The 16,964-nt window shown below is 50.0% G+C and overlaps 1 protein-coding gene across 1 annotated transcript in view; it reads right to left on the minus strand.

Moving 5' to 3' along the window:
• Window positions 1-16,964, minus strand: part of LRIG1 (leucine rich repeats and immunoglobulin like domains 1) — an 85,322-nt gene that overhangs the window by 54,208 nt on the left and 14,150 nt on the right. The gene's annotated exons all lie outside the window — the stretch shown is intronic.

The following is a 16,964-nucleotide window of genomic DNA, read 5'->3' on the forward strand; positions in this document are numbered from 1 at the left end:
AAAAAAAGCTTATCCGAAGTATTTTGTAGCTATCATTACAGAGGGTGTTTTTATGTACCACTGTGTTATCACATACAAACAAAACACACATATAGATAGGTACGCTTCCTATGTGTCAACATAAATATATTTTACATTTTCTAACAAGCTGTCATTAGTATGCCACTCAATGTCATCAGCATCAGTGATAACAGCTTTCAGCTGGTCACTGTACTACAGGTTTTGTACCTCAACACCTCCAACCCACGAACTACAGACAGCCCACGTCTAAATCAGGTTATAGCACCTTGCTGAGGCACAGGTCGTATTATCTAGAAACAACCTGATGGGAGATCAACTATATAACAGGCTTCTGGAAAAAAACGCACTGCAAGGATGGCTGGGGAGAGCCGAACCGACAAAATAATGGTAAAAGTGGCAAGAAAGCAACACCAAAAGCAAGACCTTTGCTGTGCTCTGCGGCAACAGCCAAATGCCCTGCAAGAGGCACCCTGTCAGCACACCACACACAGGTCAAACCTGCACTTGGGGACTTACCGGAGAGCACAGATCAATTAAGACCAAGTGACTAATGATGCGGAAATTAACAAGTGTCCTAATTAATGTGATGTATGCAGTGTTGGCATGTTACCGTGAGTGTGTAATCTAAAGAGGGAGGAGGCAAATTGATGGGCGGTAGCAAGGAAAGCAACCGCAAGGAGTTGCGAGGAAATTGTGAGGGGGACCTTCTTTAATTTCATCCTGCTCCACACCCTGCTCTAGGATATTATCCTGGGTAAAACTCAACCCTCCTGTCTCCTCTGCAGGGAGGTTACACCCTCTTATTGCACCTCTGAACACGACCCAAAAGATTCATGGCCTGATTTTAGATAAGCCCTCAAACATTCAGCTGCTTATTCAAACCACCGAGCCAGTCTGACTGGAAAACTGGCCAACCTTCCCTGGTTTGTGTATTTTCTCTGTTATAAAGCTGTGCCTGCGGTACCCAAAGCGGGCCTGGAGCTTGAACAGGCCCCAAGTCCACAGGGCCGCCGTGGTGGGCCTGAGGTGAGGAAAGAGGGCAGCTGCCATGGCGCAGGGGCCTCCTGCCCGATGTGCTCCATTGCACCCCAAGGAGGAAAATTCAGGCCTACAGCAATGCAAAGAGGAATTCAGGCCCACAGCGACACTTGCAAGCGCCAAGACTTGAAAGATCACCAACTTTGTGTGCTTAGCAGGAAGTGATAAATGCCTCTTTCGAGCTAAAAAGCAGTTATTGATCACCTGCCCTTCTACAACTCGTTTTATGGGAAGTCCTCGAAGCATTCCCCTTCACACGGTAGTTCTCTGCATGAGCTGTTCCCCATCACTTCAGAAATACCTTGCATCTTACCCAAAATGTACCATTTTTTTGGCCAGTATTTGCTGTGAAAGAAAGCTCTAGAAATCACCAGCGCAGGATTCCTTTAGCAGAAACTAGGCCTAAAGCAACATAGGAGTGTAAAACCTAACCAAGCATCTAGTTTTAAAATATGCTGTCCTATGAGCCCCTACCGTCTTTTAAAACACTCAAGAGACCTTTAAATCAATACCAGCCTACAGCAGATATCCATTTCACTATGAACTCAAAGGCATTTGTCTAAATAAAAGTCAAACTGCAGTTTAAACTCGGAGCGCGTTTGAAAGCCAAGTCCGTATTCATAGCACAATTACGAATTAAAGTGCAATTTGCCCACAGATTACATTACTACTATTTTTTTTAAACCACACAGCAAAATCAGGTTGGAGCTTGTCCTGTCTGATATACAGGCGAAAAAAGAAAATATAACAGGTAATGTCCTATAGGCTCAACACAGTAGGAATTAAGCAGACACAGAAATATTAGCGACATATAGCAAGGGAGAAAATGCAGCCATGGTGCTAGCCTGAATCCATCTGTTTTAATGTATTTCTATGCCTTCTATTGCTGCAAATCTTTGCATTTTTTAAGGGAAAATATTTATCCTCAAAACACTCCCCCACAATAAGCTCAGAGGCTATTTCACAACCCAAGCACTGAGGATCACAGGCACCAAACTGATCAGCTGCACACTTGTCAAAGGGAACAGATCCCGGGCTTAGCCCATGCTCAAACACTGAGTGATGCTGACATGACCTTCAAAAGCTCAAAAGTGAAAAAAACAAAAGTCTTAGCAGATTAAAGGATTTCATGGCCATGGTCTAACATCTTCCAAAGCAACTTTCTGATTATTGTTGTTGCTATTTGAGAAGTTTGAACATCAAAGCCATTGCACAAGCAGCTTTTCAGAGAGCACAGCAGTATTTTGCCTGCTCCAACAGACTCTCCAGTGCTTGCTACAGAAATACAGGTGAAGTCCACCTTGTATGCCCAAATCTTCAGTTTGCCCCCTGCTACGCACTCCAATTTCTATCTGTCCTCACCAAACATAGAATATGCCATTCAAAAAGTCAGTGGGGAAAATGAAACACAGAAATAGTGTCAGTGCAAAATAAACAGGGGAATTGAAAATACAAACACCAAGATAAACAGTTTACTCCATTTCTGAGACTTGCTGTATTTTAACTCACATTAAAATGCCCAGCAATTTGTCGCCTGCAGCATTAGGAAGCAAGGGACGCGTTTCCCAGAACCCAGATCCCCTCACTAGACAGTATTTGGCATGCCAGCCACAGCATGCAAATTGGAGAAAGAATTAACGTGCTCTGATAGATAGATCATTGGGACCAGGAGTCAGGAAACCTCAGTCTGCTCCTGGCTCTCTTAATCTCCTGCTGCGTGACCGGGTCATGTCACATCACCTCTCCAGAGCTTTTGTTTCCACAGCCACCCTTTGTCTGTCTTGTCTATTTAGACTGTAAATAAAATTGAGGTAGGTATTGTCTCGGTTTGCCCGATGCTGATGAAATGAGGGCTCAGTCTTGGTTGGGTTCCAGTAATGCAAATACAGAAGGGAACTCAAAACTTGAGGTCATGGGTGCACGCGGCGCTCCCCCAGCGCAAAGCACGGGTCCCAAATGCGTGGCAGCGCACGGAGCACCGCAGGGGCTGTAACGTGCCCACCAGATCAGCTTCTGCACACCAAGCAGCCCAACAGCACAGGCTGGATGGCGATGCTGAGCTTGGGGCATGGCTGTGCCATCATTGGAAATGGTCACACTTCTGCTCTGCTATAGCACTGAGTGTGTTCCTTCTTATGTAGCCCCCAGTCTGACAAATACTCCACTACTGCTACTACTCCCACTACGTGCAGTAGTGCAACAGCTCTCATTGAGCAAATCTCTGCCATCAGTGTTTTAGTGTCTTCTCCAAAGAGCCCCGAAAACCCAGAGCCCACTTCTATCCCAGAGCAGGGCTCTCCTGAACCAGATGGGCATCGCTTTGAAGCTACCAGCTCAAATGGTTCCTAGTGGTCAGCTTGTTTCCCTCCCCCCAGTTTGAATAGAAGCTGGTGTAATGTTGTGGTTTTTAATTAAGGCATATTTTGATTTAATGGCATGAGAAGTGTTTGCACTTATTTACCCATTACATGCACCAAGTCTTCCTTGTATTGGCTAATCCCAGACTGTAGGGTTTTCCCCCCCTCTTGTCACTTCCCTAAGATGCCCCTGATGAGGAACCAAGAGCATGTTAAATCAATATGGGAAGGGCCCTCTGCCACCTGTTTTACCCATTCCAATCTCTAATTAAATAAGAAAGCAGGGTTTGTCTTTATTTGGCATTATGAAAATGGCACTGTGGATCACTGAGCATGGCAGAGACTCAAAGGAAAGCCTTGTTAAGTAACCAGGTACAGGGCCTGCCTTTACACCACTTCCCAAAAGTCATAGCACTGCCACAGAGCAAGCCGTGCTTGCCAAGGAGGGGATCAGCCAGCTCTCTGCCCCATGAGATGCCAATCCTGGCCCTCCAAGCAGTGTTCAGGGTACACGGGGAGTTCATGGACAAGTTTTGGCTCTGTGCTGGGAACTTGGCCAGCCTTGGAGATCAGAGGTGTGTGGCTGGCTCGGCAGACAAAGGACTCAGACTGGTGGCTCCTGGTCGCGGCTCACCCCGATGATGGCTGAGTTCTGCTCGGGGAGGTGGAGGCTTCCGAGCCGCACATCAAACCCCTCCATCTGTCAGCGGGGAAGATTGTGTCAAAAGCGTTTCTGCACCTTCTGATGACAGGCAGGGGGAGAAAGAGGAGGATGGCTCCAAGTTCTGCCCCTGCCAACCGCGGCTTTCATTAAACACTTTGTCAACCATTGTCATAACACAACTTTTCACTGCTCCTGCACAAAAGGGAGCCGAGGGCCCTGAACAATCGAGCCCTGCAATAGAAATTCCTCTGGCTAATCTGTCGAAAGATAGCTGCCTAGGCCGCAGCTCGCTGAATAGGCACCAGCCTCTTCCCACATGTTTGTGGAGGGCTTTACAGCCCCGGCGTGGAGGCCCCGTGCACACTTGATTGGGTATGAAAAGCATGGCAGCAGCTGAGTAAGCCTGGGGCTGGGGGAGCACATCGCCCATGCAGCAAGTATACAGCTGTGCACAGGAGAAAGCACGCTTGAATTTCCCTTTTAAACAAGGTTTTGACTCCCAGAGAGATGGCGGAGTCCTCATAAGCAGGGACACGCAAGGCTTAATGCTGAGGCACAAAGCGATCAAAGAGACTGCAAGGGTTCAGCCAGTTGTATGGCCTGTAAGGACAGAAAGGAGCAGCTTTAGGGTTTTTCTTCCCCCCTTCCATGCACATGACAAGCCCCAAACCCACTCATTTGGGGCAAGAGCAGCTGAACAGCTACCGCAGCCATTGCCAGCTCCCACCGCCAGTCCTGCCTGCCCTTTGAATCCACCTGCTGAGCTGGTGGGAAACCACAGCTTCTGCACCCCCGGCTGGCTCATCACCCTCACCCCTGTCCCCCTGCTCCCAAACTCAGCTCAGCAGGCCTGGGGCTGCAGTGAGCTGAGCCCCTCCAGATTGCTTTTGCAGCAGGAGCCCTGGGAACATCCCAGCCGGCTGCTGCAGGGGCTTTGGAGAGGAGAGAGGGACCCTGGAGGAGCAGGGAAGGGTGAGCAGCCCTCATGTGGGCAAAAATCCCCCCATCACAGACAGATCCTGCCAGCAGCTCAAGCATTGCTTGTGCCCGAGCTCAAATCAGCAGCAGATTAGCTTGGGTTGATAGCACACTCATATAAGGGGCTTTATGTGCAGAAGGGAGTCAACTTAAGGGCAACCCTCAAGCCATAATATGAGCTAATTTGACAGTGAAGACAAACTTTGAGAGGTCATCCAGACACCCAGAAAGCTGCAGCATGAATCACTCCCTCCCAGCCATGACTAACAATGCCGTCTGAAGGAAATTCCTGCAGCATGATTACCAAAGAATCAATACCACGCCGATCCCAGCAGATGCACGCAGACATTAATGCAAAGAATACTAATTAAAACCACATCACTGAGACCCATTGTATCAGTCTGCAGTTTAGTTTAACTTGTGGTTGAGATAGTTCCCTAATTCCTCCAGCCACCTTTGAATAACTTCAAATAACATCTTCAGCCCCTGCCTTTCCTCCTGCACGAAGTGCTGGGTAGCACCAAGCTGCAGCTGGGCTTTGTAAGGCTCCTACCAGGAAAATTCCCATTCTTATCCATCTCTTAGAAGGGCAGTGTCAGGTTATTTCAGGCCCTGTTCAGTTTATACAGATACGTTTTGACAAAACCTAGGATCCTATTTCTTCCTATGTTAATAACCTTAGCAAAACAAAAGAAGTTTGGCTTTGCTCGGAAGACCGTCTCCTCAAAACACCCCAGATGTTTTAATTTTTTCCCCAAAGAAAGAAGATCAGCTTCAACTTGCCCTGTATAAAGGCACATCAATGGCAGAGCGAGGACAGGGAGCAGCTGCCGGGACAGGGACAGGGCCAGCACCTTCCTCTCCCTGCAGCCAGCGGGGTCCCAAACCAGCAGAAGAGAGGGCACAGCACGCAGGAGGTGTGACAGCATTCTCAGCTCTCTCTGCTTCTGAAAAATAAAAGCAGCAGCCACGCTGCCTGCAGTGACTAAGGCTACAAAAGCTCCCGTTATGGCTGCATGTTCCTCAGCCCTCAACCAGACAGCCCAGTGAAAGGCAGCATTGTGCGCAGGGAAGCGGGGATGCTGCAAGGCTTCGGGCAGTGTTTAATTGCAGCAATTTTTCACCTTACTTGCTGCTGGGAAGCTGCACGGGCCGAAGGAGACAGGTTCTCTCCAAAACACGTTGAGCTATCAGCTGCAAGAATTGCCCCAAGGCAAAATTAAAAAAAAAAAAAAAGAACAATCAAAGGGGCCAGGAGCATCTAAATAAAAACAAACGGATTTAATTTCACATAAAACAACCCCGGTTTGCCACCTGTGGCAGGTAAAGCAGTTGGAAGGAAAATCAGGATGTGGAAGTTCTTAACCCACAAGTAAACCCCACCCTTCATCTGCCCAGATCCCCATGGGGTTTGTTGGTTTTGTTTAATTAATCTGCTGCTTAGTCTCGAGAGAAAGACGTGTCTAAAACCCAAACTGGGGGTAAGCCCCTTGCTCCTCTCTACTGGGGGGCTGGAGGCCCTGCTTGGACACGTGAACCCAGCAGCTCCCACTTCCACCACCACATCTCCTAGGGAAAAATCGATAAAGGCCACGGCTCCTGCACGAGCATTTTCAATTAAGGATCCCCACTGTGTATTCAACATACTAACCCAATTTATCGAGGATTAACAGCTCTGTAATTTACTGTATGCCTACCTTACAGCAACTGCTAAGCCTCCATTAACTGACACGAACACACAAGAGCTGCATTGATAAATCAGCGCTAAGTGCTATTTACTGCTTCGGGTACTGCTGCTCCTGCAAAGCAAATATTTTCACCCAAAAGTTGTGCAGTTTTTCACCAGTGCTTGCAGCAGATCAACCTCGAGCCTCCCACTGCATGACCATGCAAAATCCAGCTGTGGGCTGCAGGTCGAGTGCAGATGGCAAAGAGATAACCCAGAAACTCCCCGAGCACTGCTCAGAAGTCTCCACAGTTCAAGAAAACATCCGAGGCCGCCAATCATTCAATGATATCCAATAACCTGTATTTTTAAGACACGTTTCCTACCAAAACACAGGATCGTATCGTGCTCTGAAACCACGTGAATCCCTCAAGAGCACAGCCACGTCCGTAAATGTTTCTGGTAAGCTCAGAAAAAGTTTTTCCAGCGCTCCACCACCACGGTTTGTCCATCAGAAGCGTTATTCAAACACATCCCCGGGCACAGCTCTCGTGCTGCAAACAGCACCCCGGCTGCTGGGGAGGGCGAGCATCAAACCCATGCTGAATTTTGGTGTGCAGCCAGTGCTGCCCTTCCACAGAGCCCCTCATCCTGGTACCGCAGCCACCAGTGCCACCAAAAAGCCACCACGGCTGGCACGGAGCCTGTGCCCCAGCATGGTCAATGGTGAGTGGTGTGGGAGGGCTGTGACCTCCCCACAGCGTGTGCCCGGCGCTTCGTTCCCTCGCCATTCTTCTTATTAATCAGGAAGGGCCAATCTCCCCCCAAAAAACACATTCGCTTGGAAGCGGCACAAAGGAATATTTGTGTGCTGGTTAAAACTAGTCAGGCAAAGAGTAAGGGGGGAAAAAGCCTTAGAAAAACAGCAGGAGGGTTTCTACCGCAGCCCAAACCTCTCCAACGCTGCTTTTCATCACCTCCCTCATCCAGAAGGGTGCAAGAGCAGCGAGGCATCCATCTCCCAGAGACAAGGGGTGGCTCTCACACGTGGCTATGCCATGGTCTCACCTTGATGCTCCTTCACGTGCATCTGCTGCACGGCCAGCTCAGAAATGCATGTGCTGCGACTTGGATTTCCAGCCGTCTCCTGACATTTGCTGCAAAATGCACCAGCTGATCACAGCCAAAGCAGCCAGCCCAGCAAACCACCTCCCAGTACCGAAGCCACCAGTCCGTCCCCAGTTGCCAGCTGGTGGCAGTGACCCAGGTCCCAAGACATTCAGCCAACCCTGCAGCTTCCCACCGTGGGGTAAATCCCCTCTGAGCACAGCCACGCTCCCCCTGTGATGGGGATCACGGCGCTGCCCCCACCACGCAGTTTCTCGGTTTGAACCCAAGCCCGGTGAGGACATTCCCTTAAATTTTCAATGCGTGGGCTGCAAGACAAGAGGTTGACCGACTGCAGAGACCCTGCCCACAGAGGAATTACACACGTAACCCCAAAGCCCCACGTCCAGGACCGGTTACCCACGCTGGCAGCACAGCGGGTTGCACGGCCAGCTCTAACCCCCCCGAGGCATGAAGAACATATGGAAGTCAGCTCCCCATTTTCAGTTTAAAAATAGCTGCTTTGTAATAGCGAGCGGCATTTTAAAGGGCAAAATATGCACATTTTAAGCTAAAAAAAAACGCCTCAGTTGGCCATCCAGGCTGGAGATGTGTGGTTAACACAGGCATCCACCCTCCCCTCCCGAGTAATCGATGTCCAATGGTAATGCACTCTCGTTCCAAGCACTTTTATATTGCCAATAAAGCACCGAGCAATTTAATGGATTTCTAACCCCAAATTGGAGGCTGTACTGCATCCAACTGACTCAATTTGTTCAGCCTTAGAGGAAGCCCTGGAACAAAACGCTAGAAATAAAACCACATGCACTGATAACATTACAGAAATAGATGCACGAAGCAGCAAATGTTCTGCCCCTTTATTTTATCTGACCTCCAACCTGTTTTAATTGACCTTCAAGATGGAAAGGCTGCATTTCAAAGAAACCATTTCCACCCAGATCAAGAGAAATAAAAGCCAAGCTATATATAACGCGTTTGCTGCAAAACAAGGCAAATAAATTTACCCAACCACCTTTCGCTTGACAACGAAGAGCCAGAAGAGACTTTCAAGTTAATTTACTCCGTATTTTACGCCCTAAGCAGAGCTATTTTCTAGATAAACTTGCTCTCCCTGCACAGCACAGACAGCTTCCTTTGCCCCCCAAACCACAGAGCGCAGTACTTGCTGCAGCAGCAAAGGGCTGAAGCTGCACATCACAGAGGTGATGGCGTGATGGGGAAGTTTGCAAATCGGGGTTCGCAGCACATCCCCTGCTGGGGGAAGAAGAGACAGCCCCAATGCTAAGAGCGGGGCCATCTATCAGCACCAGCATTCAGTCTTTCGTGTAACTCCTTCAGTAGTGCTTACTGCTGGGACAGCAGCAGGATACCTGTGAGGATTTTAGAGCAGAGCAGCACAAAAAGTTGTTTTCTCAAACAACTTGCACATGTACGTGACTTTCTGGATGTGAATGTACAGGTGCATGTACCACCACACAGACATGTATGCATCTGCAGGAATGCAGAGATAATGCATCCACTGTTAGGTACACAGCCAAAAGCTTTATCACCAGAGATTGGGACAGCTCTACAGCTTCTGACAGTTGTAAAGAGCTCTAATAGGTCTTCATTACACTCAGCCCCAGCATATATATAATGCCACATCTCTTACAGATGCATTTTTAAGCATTCAAGAGATTTTCAGTGCTGTTTTTCAGTTCCCTCCATTTACAAAGCCAGACTTCTTCATTAATGCAATTCACACAATAGGACTGAGAAAAAGCAAAAATTATAGCCAGTAAAACTTCAGAAAGTCCTTCCCACAAGCTTGCCCTTCCCACTAAAGCCTGGTACCTCAGGACGCCCCAGGATTAACAGCCACCTCCATTTCCACTGGCTGCAGCTTGTGACTCCCCAGCTGGGTTCAAACCCCACGTTACCATCAGCCAGGCACCAAAACCAAGCACCTTTGCCTTCAGATGGGGAAGGTATTTTCTGATCCCCCAGAGGACAAGGCTGTCACCTCCCTGGAGGTACCCCTGTTTATTATTCAGTGAGCACCCTCAGGTTTGGGCAGTTTCACAGCTGAGAGCATCCCAGCTAATTCAGGGTGGGCAGATGTTACTGAGGTTGAACCAAGGACCAAGCTTTCTCTTTTAGAGCTTTTTATCCTTTGTGTTACAGAGGGCTAGGATGAGAAGGGGAACATTTCCTTAGCCTTCTGCTGCAGGAAGCAGTTAAGGACCCAATCTCTTGGGAAACCGCTGGATTCCGGAGGTATTTGGATAAGCTTAATGCACCTCCTTTTAACTATTATTCCTGGAACCACGCTGCTCCACTTGGCGTTTAAGACCAGATGTCTTGCTGTATTTCTGCCCACCAGGAGGTGTGGAGGCTCCAGTTGGCCTCCAGCACAGGGAACCCCTTCACCTGAAGGAATATCTGAAGGAAGGCTTCATCTAACTTCTGCAGGACGGTGGGAAAAGAGCGCCAGGTCCTTCCCTCCTGCTTTGAGGCTGTCCCACTCAGGCAGAACCCAAAGTCGATGCCAGCTCGAAGCTTCCTGACAGCTCCCAGAATAAGAAATAAGCCCGGTAAGAACAAAACTCCACGTGGGTGGCCACCTGGCTGCGTTGCAAACAGAGCTAACACTCCAGTCCGGCCAAGCACAGAAATGCCCTTTCTGCTTTTCCGAGTGGTCCTTGGGAGCCGGGCGCCGTGCCAGGGCGCTTGCCATTGACTGCTCCCCCTGCACCTCTCCTGGGGCACGAGGCAGCCTGGGCTGGCTCCACATCGGCACCTCGCACTCCAAAACACAATTACTTTAAAAAAAAAATGAAGGCAGACAGTGCTCTCGAGGTTTGTTATCACTTGGGGAGGGCCACAGGTGTGCCCAGAGCTTAGGGAACTGAAGCCTTGCCCTTGTGAGAGCAGGCAGGTTAACCTCTGAAGGGCAAGGAGAAGGAATGACACCATTTCCTAAGGATCAGGAGTTGCTAGGGTTTGTGGAAAGCCTTGCTCTGAGCACACAGGGTGGAAAAGGGGTGGGTTTTGCACACAAAGGAGATGAAATCCCGAGATGTCCCACGATGGAGGACCCACAGCATCTCGCCCGTGGGTCTCAGGAGGCGATGAAGATGATAAGTCCAAGGAGACCCAAGGGCAAGAGCACATCATGTGCCTGAAAACCACATGAGAAACACCCACACAACTCACTACCACAGCTGCAAAGCCACAGGCTTACCAGCACCACAAAAAGGACAGTTTTCTATCACTGTCAGCTCCTCCCAGCGCCCAGGACTGGATTCACAGAAGGAAGAGGGCAACAAACGGCCCCAGCAAAGCAGTCGAGGGGAGATGCTGCTCCTCGGGGCAGCTCATCCCAACCATCTGCTGGGGTCCTTCCCAAACCAGACACTGCCCACGGCAGGATCCTGGGCTCGCCAGCCCCCAACCAGCATGGGAGCCCGCTCCAACATGTAATCGGAGTCCCAAGCCTGGCTCTGCTACAGCAACGCCACATTAACAAACGCATTTTCCTCAATTTGTCACAGCAAGCGAGGTATGAAATAAAAACCTCTCCGAATCTCCCAAACACACGGGCTCCCGCCCCCCCCCCCCCCCCCAAGCCTTTTGCAAACCAATGAAAATTGCGTAAAAATAAACTGTGGTGCATTTTATAGGGGCAAATAGCTCTGCTGCAACTGGAAACACATAATCTAGCTTTTCTCTAACAAAACCTCCAGGAAATGGCTCTGCAGAAGTTAACTAAGTGATGCTGAACTTTCTCCAGAGTGTCGTATAGGAAATAACACCGCAGCAACGACTGCCTGATTTAACCTTTTGTCCAGACTACGCTACAAAGCCGTAGCACGGAGGTATCTGGCTGATGTTAACAATCCTCTGGTGTATTCTGCGGGACTGCAGCAGGGAAAGCAGGTTATCTCACACGTGCTCAGCAAAACACCCCCGCCAGCACAACGCCCAGGCAGCCAATTGGTGATGGGAGACTGGATTTTACGATTTTCCCCTTCTGTGGCTGCAGTTGGCATTTACTTTATTTTTGTAAAGACGTCAAGAGGTAACGGCTGTCTGCGAGGAGCAGAGCAGATGAATGCACCCAGGGCATTCAGCCCACCAGCAGTGCAGACACCGAGTTTCCCCATCCCTCCAGCATGGCAGGACCAGCCCAGCCGTTTGTTAGGGATCTCAGCAGGTGACACTACAGCACCTCTGGCTGAGATGCACCATATTTCTCCATCCCACCTCCACAATCCCAGGAGGGACCGCTCCACGCTGCGGTAAGTGCTGCGGAGATCTTTCACTCACCGGGCACCTCAGGAGCAGAGCGTCTGCCAAGCAATCTGGTGTCAATATTTGCCTGGAGCTCTGCAATCCTGATTACATCAGCTGAGCCAGGCTGCCCTCCCTCCATCCTTTCTCCCCCACTGCCCACACTCTCCCAGTTTGGGGAGGGCATTGCTGCACAGACCTGGAACGAGCCTACTTCTCAGCTTTCTTTTTAGTAGAAAAGAGGAGCTACAGCATGACGCGTGCACTTTGCCTGCTGAATCCCCAGCACCTCAGCCATCACTCCGCATGAAATATGCTGTCTGGGGAAGAAAAAGGCAAGGGAAAGACACCAAAGCGTTTCCACATTCCCACCAAGCTTGGGTTTCTGTGCAACTGCTAATGTAAGTGCTTAACCAGGACGGGGCTCCCCGGGAGCCATGGGACACGCTGCCTGCCTGCCCAGGTTAGCCAGTGGGAAAACACTTTGTTTTCTTCAGCAGGCTCGACACAGCCACCAAAGTTGCTCTAAAATGAAAAAAACACACAGGGGCACAAGCCAAAAAATAATCCAGAGCAGCAACGTAACCCTCGGTTCAGGAGGCTCGCACTAAAACACTCGGCACTGATTTTAATACTCCAAATTGCCCGCTGGGAGGGAAGCCAACGCTCAGCAAGAACGCAGCCGGCCTCAGCCCGGGGCTCGCTGGTGTTTTTCTGCAGCCCCACGCTTGCGTGGAGTCACGTGCAGCCGATTACATAAACTGTACCTTTTCCATGAACACCTTCTCTGGGATAAAGGTTCTCATTTTGCCCTGCGTAAAACCGCTCTCCACATGCTTATAAGCTTTAATTGCTATGGGAGCACATAAAAAGTGTCCAAATAAGTCTATTTAATGGTTACACATTAACTGTCATACACCTCCGGGCTTCTGTTATCCATATATTTGCAAGATCAATAAACTCCTTATGAGTAAACTTAGGGAAAGAGTTGCTGCTGAGAAATGTTCCATTCCTATTTCCTAATAACTTTATGAAATTCATTAGAAACTCCTACCTATATCTGAAGCTTGCTGCTCGTGGAAAAGCAGGCTGTGCCTCAGCACAAAGAAAAAGAGAAGTGTGTTTCTCCCTCGCTCAAACTTGGACGCGTGCCCACAAGGTAATGCAAGAGCAGAGCAATTCCAGGCTGGGAAGGACTTGGCTAAAGCAAAACGTGTGCGTGAGCCTGCAGAGGCAGAGCCCCTCCAAACCCAAGGAGAAAAGCCTCCAGCGAACAGCAGCAGCCTGGATACCCAGGAACAGAGGAGCTGTCTGCGTGAGGATGGAAGCATAAGAAGGGTTGAGGAAGCCACATCCAAAACACTTACTGGCAATTAAAATGAAGGTATCGTTCCCAGTGAACCCACAACTCTGGCTTCCACATACCCACGGGGCTCTGGCGGATTGATTTTGGTGGCTGCAGCCCATGGGTGCCACAGCAGGGCAGGGACAGCCCCAGCAGCTGCACGAGTACAACCTCGCTGCAAGGCACAGGGATGCTCTGAGCATCTCTGGAAGAAAGTAGAGAGGATTTTATTCACTGTCCTGTGCCTAAAGGGTCATCAGCAGCCTGGTGCTGCCACATTGCTTAATTGGGATGGCTACAGATCATTAAACACCTGCTGAATTTTACCTTGGGCATTTAGAGATGCCCCGAGGCGCAGCAGCGGAGCAGCAGAGAGAAGGGGGAGAGGGCGAGAGAGGCTGAGCCAGGCAGCCTGAGAGTGATTAAGTGTTGATCAAATCCAACTATTTCATAAAGCTCCTGGTATGCCCGACCAGCTTCGACAGTCTCCACACTTTGCTGTGAAATCCCTGTGATATTTATGAGAAGTCTGCGAACGGCTCCTTTATCGCCTTTTTTTTTTATTCCCCTTTCATAAAGGAAGTGCAAAGCCCCAAACAGCTGGGATGCCCAAGTGCTGTCAGCCCCGGCGTGTTTCCCAGCTGTGCACACAGCATCCCCCAGCACCTCCTGACTCCCATCCTCTCGGGCACAGGTAACACACTGCCCTTTCCCTGATCCCATCCCTTTTGCCCCACCCGGTGCTGTACAAAGCCACTCCAGGCACAGCAATGCGCATCCCCCTCATCCCAGAGAGATCCCCCCCAGGCAACTGGGGCAGGCAATAGGGAATTTCAGGGGGCAGAGTGATGCACACCAGCATCAGAGTGATGCCAAAACCCCACAAGGGCAAAGGAAGAACACATAGGGTTCCCCTCTAGCCCTTACCCATTAAAAAAAATCAATCCCCATTGTAAGAGTGCAAGCAGCGCCCGTATTTCACACCAAATAACACGGAGAGGACGTCATAAAGATGGAATCGCTTACAGTTGGGAAGGAGGAGGATTATAGAGGCTATTGCAATTAAAAACAAACTAGACAAACAAATAAGCCCCGCTTCCCTCCCCCTGGCCGCCGCTGCCTGCTCCGCACATGTTATCTGCAAACCGCGGGCGAAGCAATTCCCCGCTCCGTGCTATTTCACAATCTGCTCGCTCTGAACCTTACGCTACGTAAGGAATTAAACAAACATTTCCTCCTTTTCCTTCTTCGGGTGGTTTCCCCCCCCTTCCCGCTCCCTTTCCAGGGCTGGGCTCCAAAGTCCAGCCCTGCCCGGGGCTGAGGAGTGAGCAGCAGCTGGGGCTCCCCAGCCCCAAAAATCCTCCCCCAAAAAAAGAGGAGAGCGATGGGGCTGGGCACCATTTGCACAGCAGCTCGTGATCGCCCGGGTCGATTCCTCCAGCAAACAGGCAGCCCAGAGCCCTCCCAAAATACACCAAGGACAGCCGGGGGGGAAGGAGGGCGATACTAAACACGATGCAGAGATAACAGGCAAACTTTGCAGAAGTCAATTAAAAAGGCGGTCAGCCCTAAAGACAGAAATCCTCAGGAAAGCAGACTTCACCCGCTCCTTCCACGCACGTTACTTGCTGTTACACGCAGCTGCGGCAGCAAAGTCTCGTGAATAAAAGCCTTTGCCTTAATCTGCTCTGATTTGCAACAGGTTTACGTTACAAATTTGGGGTTTATCTGCCTTGGAAAACACTGCGAGGGGAAGCAGAGCACAAGATGAAGCAAGGGGACAAACGCTGGAGACCCAAGAGCCAGGTTGGTTGATTTTTTTGTGGCTGCTGCTATTTAGTGGCAATGCCTAGTTACAGTTTGGGATAAAGGAAGCTTTTGTTAACTACCTGCTCTCTCCCTCCCTCTGCACCTTCCCTCAGGGTTTTGAGATCACATTAAGAAAACACATCCCAACCTCCTCAAGAGATTTTTCAGCAAAGCCAAGGCTGACAAGACTTGACATTCCTGAAATGTTTAAATGGGAGGAGAGGGAGAAACAACAACATTTTTTCAAACCCACTTTATACATCAGACACAAGCAAAAACTGGCCTGGGTCCAACTATAAAAAAAAAAAATATATTTGCGAGATCATCTGAAATACTTTAAATGTTCTGGATTGAAAAAAAGAAATCCCTCGGTGCAGAGCAGATACAAACCCCCACGCCAAATGCTGCGCATTCCTGGGGCGAGCTACGGAGCGGAGCTATAATCGAGCCCATTGACAGGCACCAGCCCCGAGCCCCACAGCCAGCCCTGGCCACCCATCACACAGGACGTGTCCTAAATGCAGCCTGCACATCCCGGGAAAGCTCCACAGGGACCAGCTGTCCTTTCCAAAAACACAGGGATCCTGGAAAATCTTGGCTGGGGGACTCAGTAATACACTTGGGATGAAAGAGCTTGGCAAACTATGGGGCAAGGAGTCAAGAAACCCAATTTTAGCCAATACTGGGAAGGGGACACCACTGTCAGTAGCTGTTTCATTAATTGATTCACACACTGGCTCATTCTGGGTATTATTTCAGGCTGGAATCTCACTTGCCCAATGCTTCTGGAAAAAGCTGGGTGAAGAGCAGGGTCCCGATGGAGCATTACAGCCTGTGACAAAACCCACTGAAGGCGATGTGGGAAGCAACTGCATGTACTCCAAGAGGTCCCACCACGCCACACGTTGGGAGCAGGCACCCTAAAAAGCCACGTGAGGCTGGGAAGCATTTCCAAGGGTGTAGAACACATTACGGGGAACAGACGGGCACTGATGTCCGGTTACTCATCCTTGGTTTGCATTCGTCATTGGTTCGCTAGTGCAGAAATTGAGGCATCAAAGAGGGCCGCAGCGTTTCACTTGTGCAATAAACTCCTTTCACCAACATCACTTCACACTTTCCGGAGTGCAAAGTTCGCGCTGATATTGTTGGCTTTCTCACTTGCTGCTTTTTGGCACCGGCCCGCCTGCCTGGCTGTTCATTAATACGCCATCAGGATGTGAAAGGCCCCGTTCCGCAGGCCTCGCTGGCTGCAAGTCGTCCTCCACCAAGCGCTGTCCCGAGGGGGGGGACAGGCAAAGGTGCTTAGGTGCTCCCACAGGATACTTAAAATTTGAAAAAGCAAGTCCTATACTTCTACCAGTGGGTTTTACGGAGTACGGGAGTGTCACTATCAATGCAGATACACTCAATATTTTTAATCTTTCCTGTGAGGAGAGGCTGAGGGAGCTGGGACTGCTCAGGCCGGAGGAGCTCGCTCTGTAAACACCTGAGGGGAAGGTACAGAGAGGACGGAGCCAGGCTCTTGTCAGCGGTGCCCAGTGCCAGGATAAGAGGCAGAGGGCACAAACCGAACACGGGAGGCTCCGTCTGAATACCAGGAAGCAGTTGTGTGCTGGGCGAGTGACGGAGCTGGCACGGGTTGCCCAGAGGCTGTGGAGTCCCCTCCCTGGAGACCTTCAACAG

The sequence above is a fragment of the Aythya fuligula genome, chromosome 10 (assembly GCF_009819795.1).
Source record: "Aythya fuligula isolate bAytFul2 chromosome 10, bAytFul2.pri, whole genome shotgun sequence".
NCBI classification, from domain to species: Eukaryota; Metazoa; Chordata; class Aves; order Anseriformes; family Anatidae; genus Aythya; species Aythya fuligula.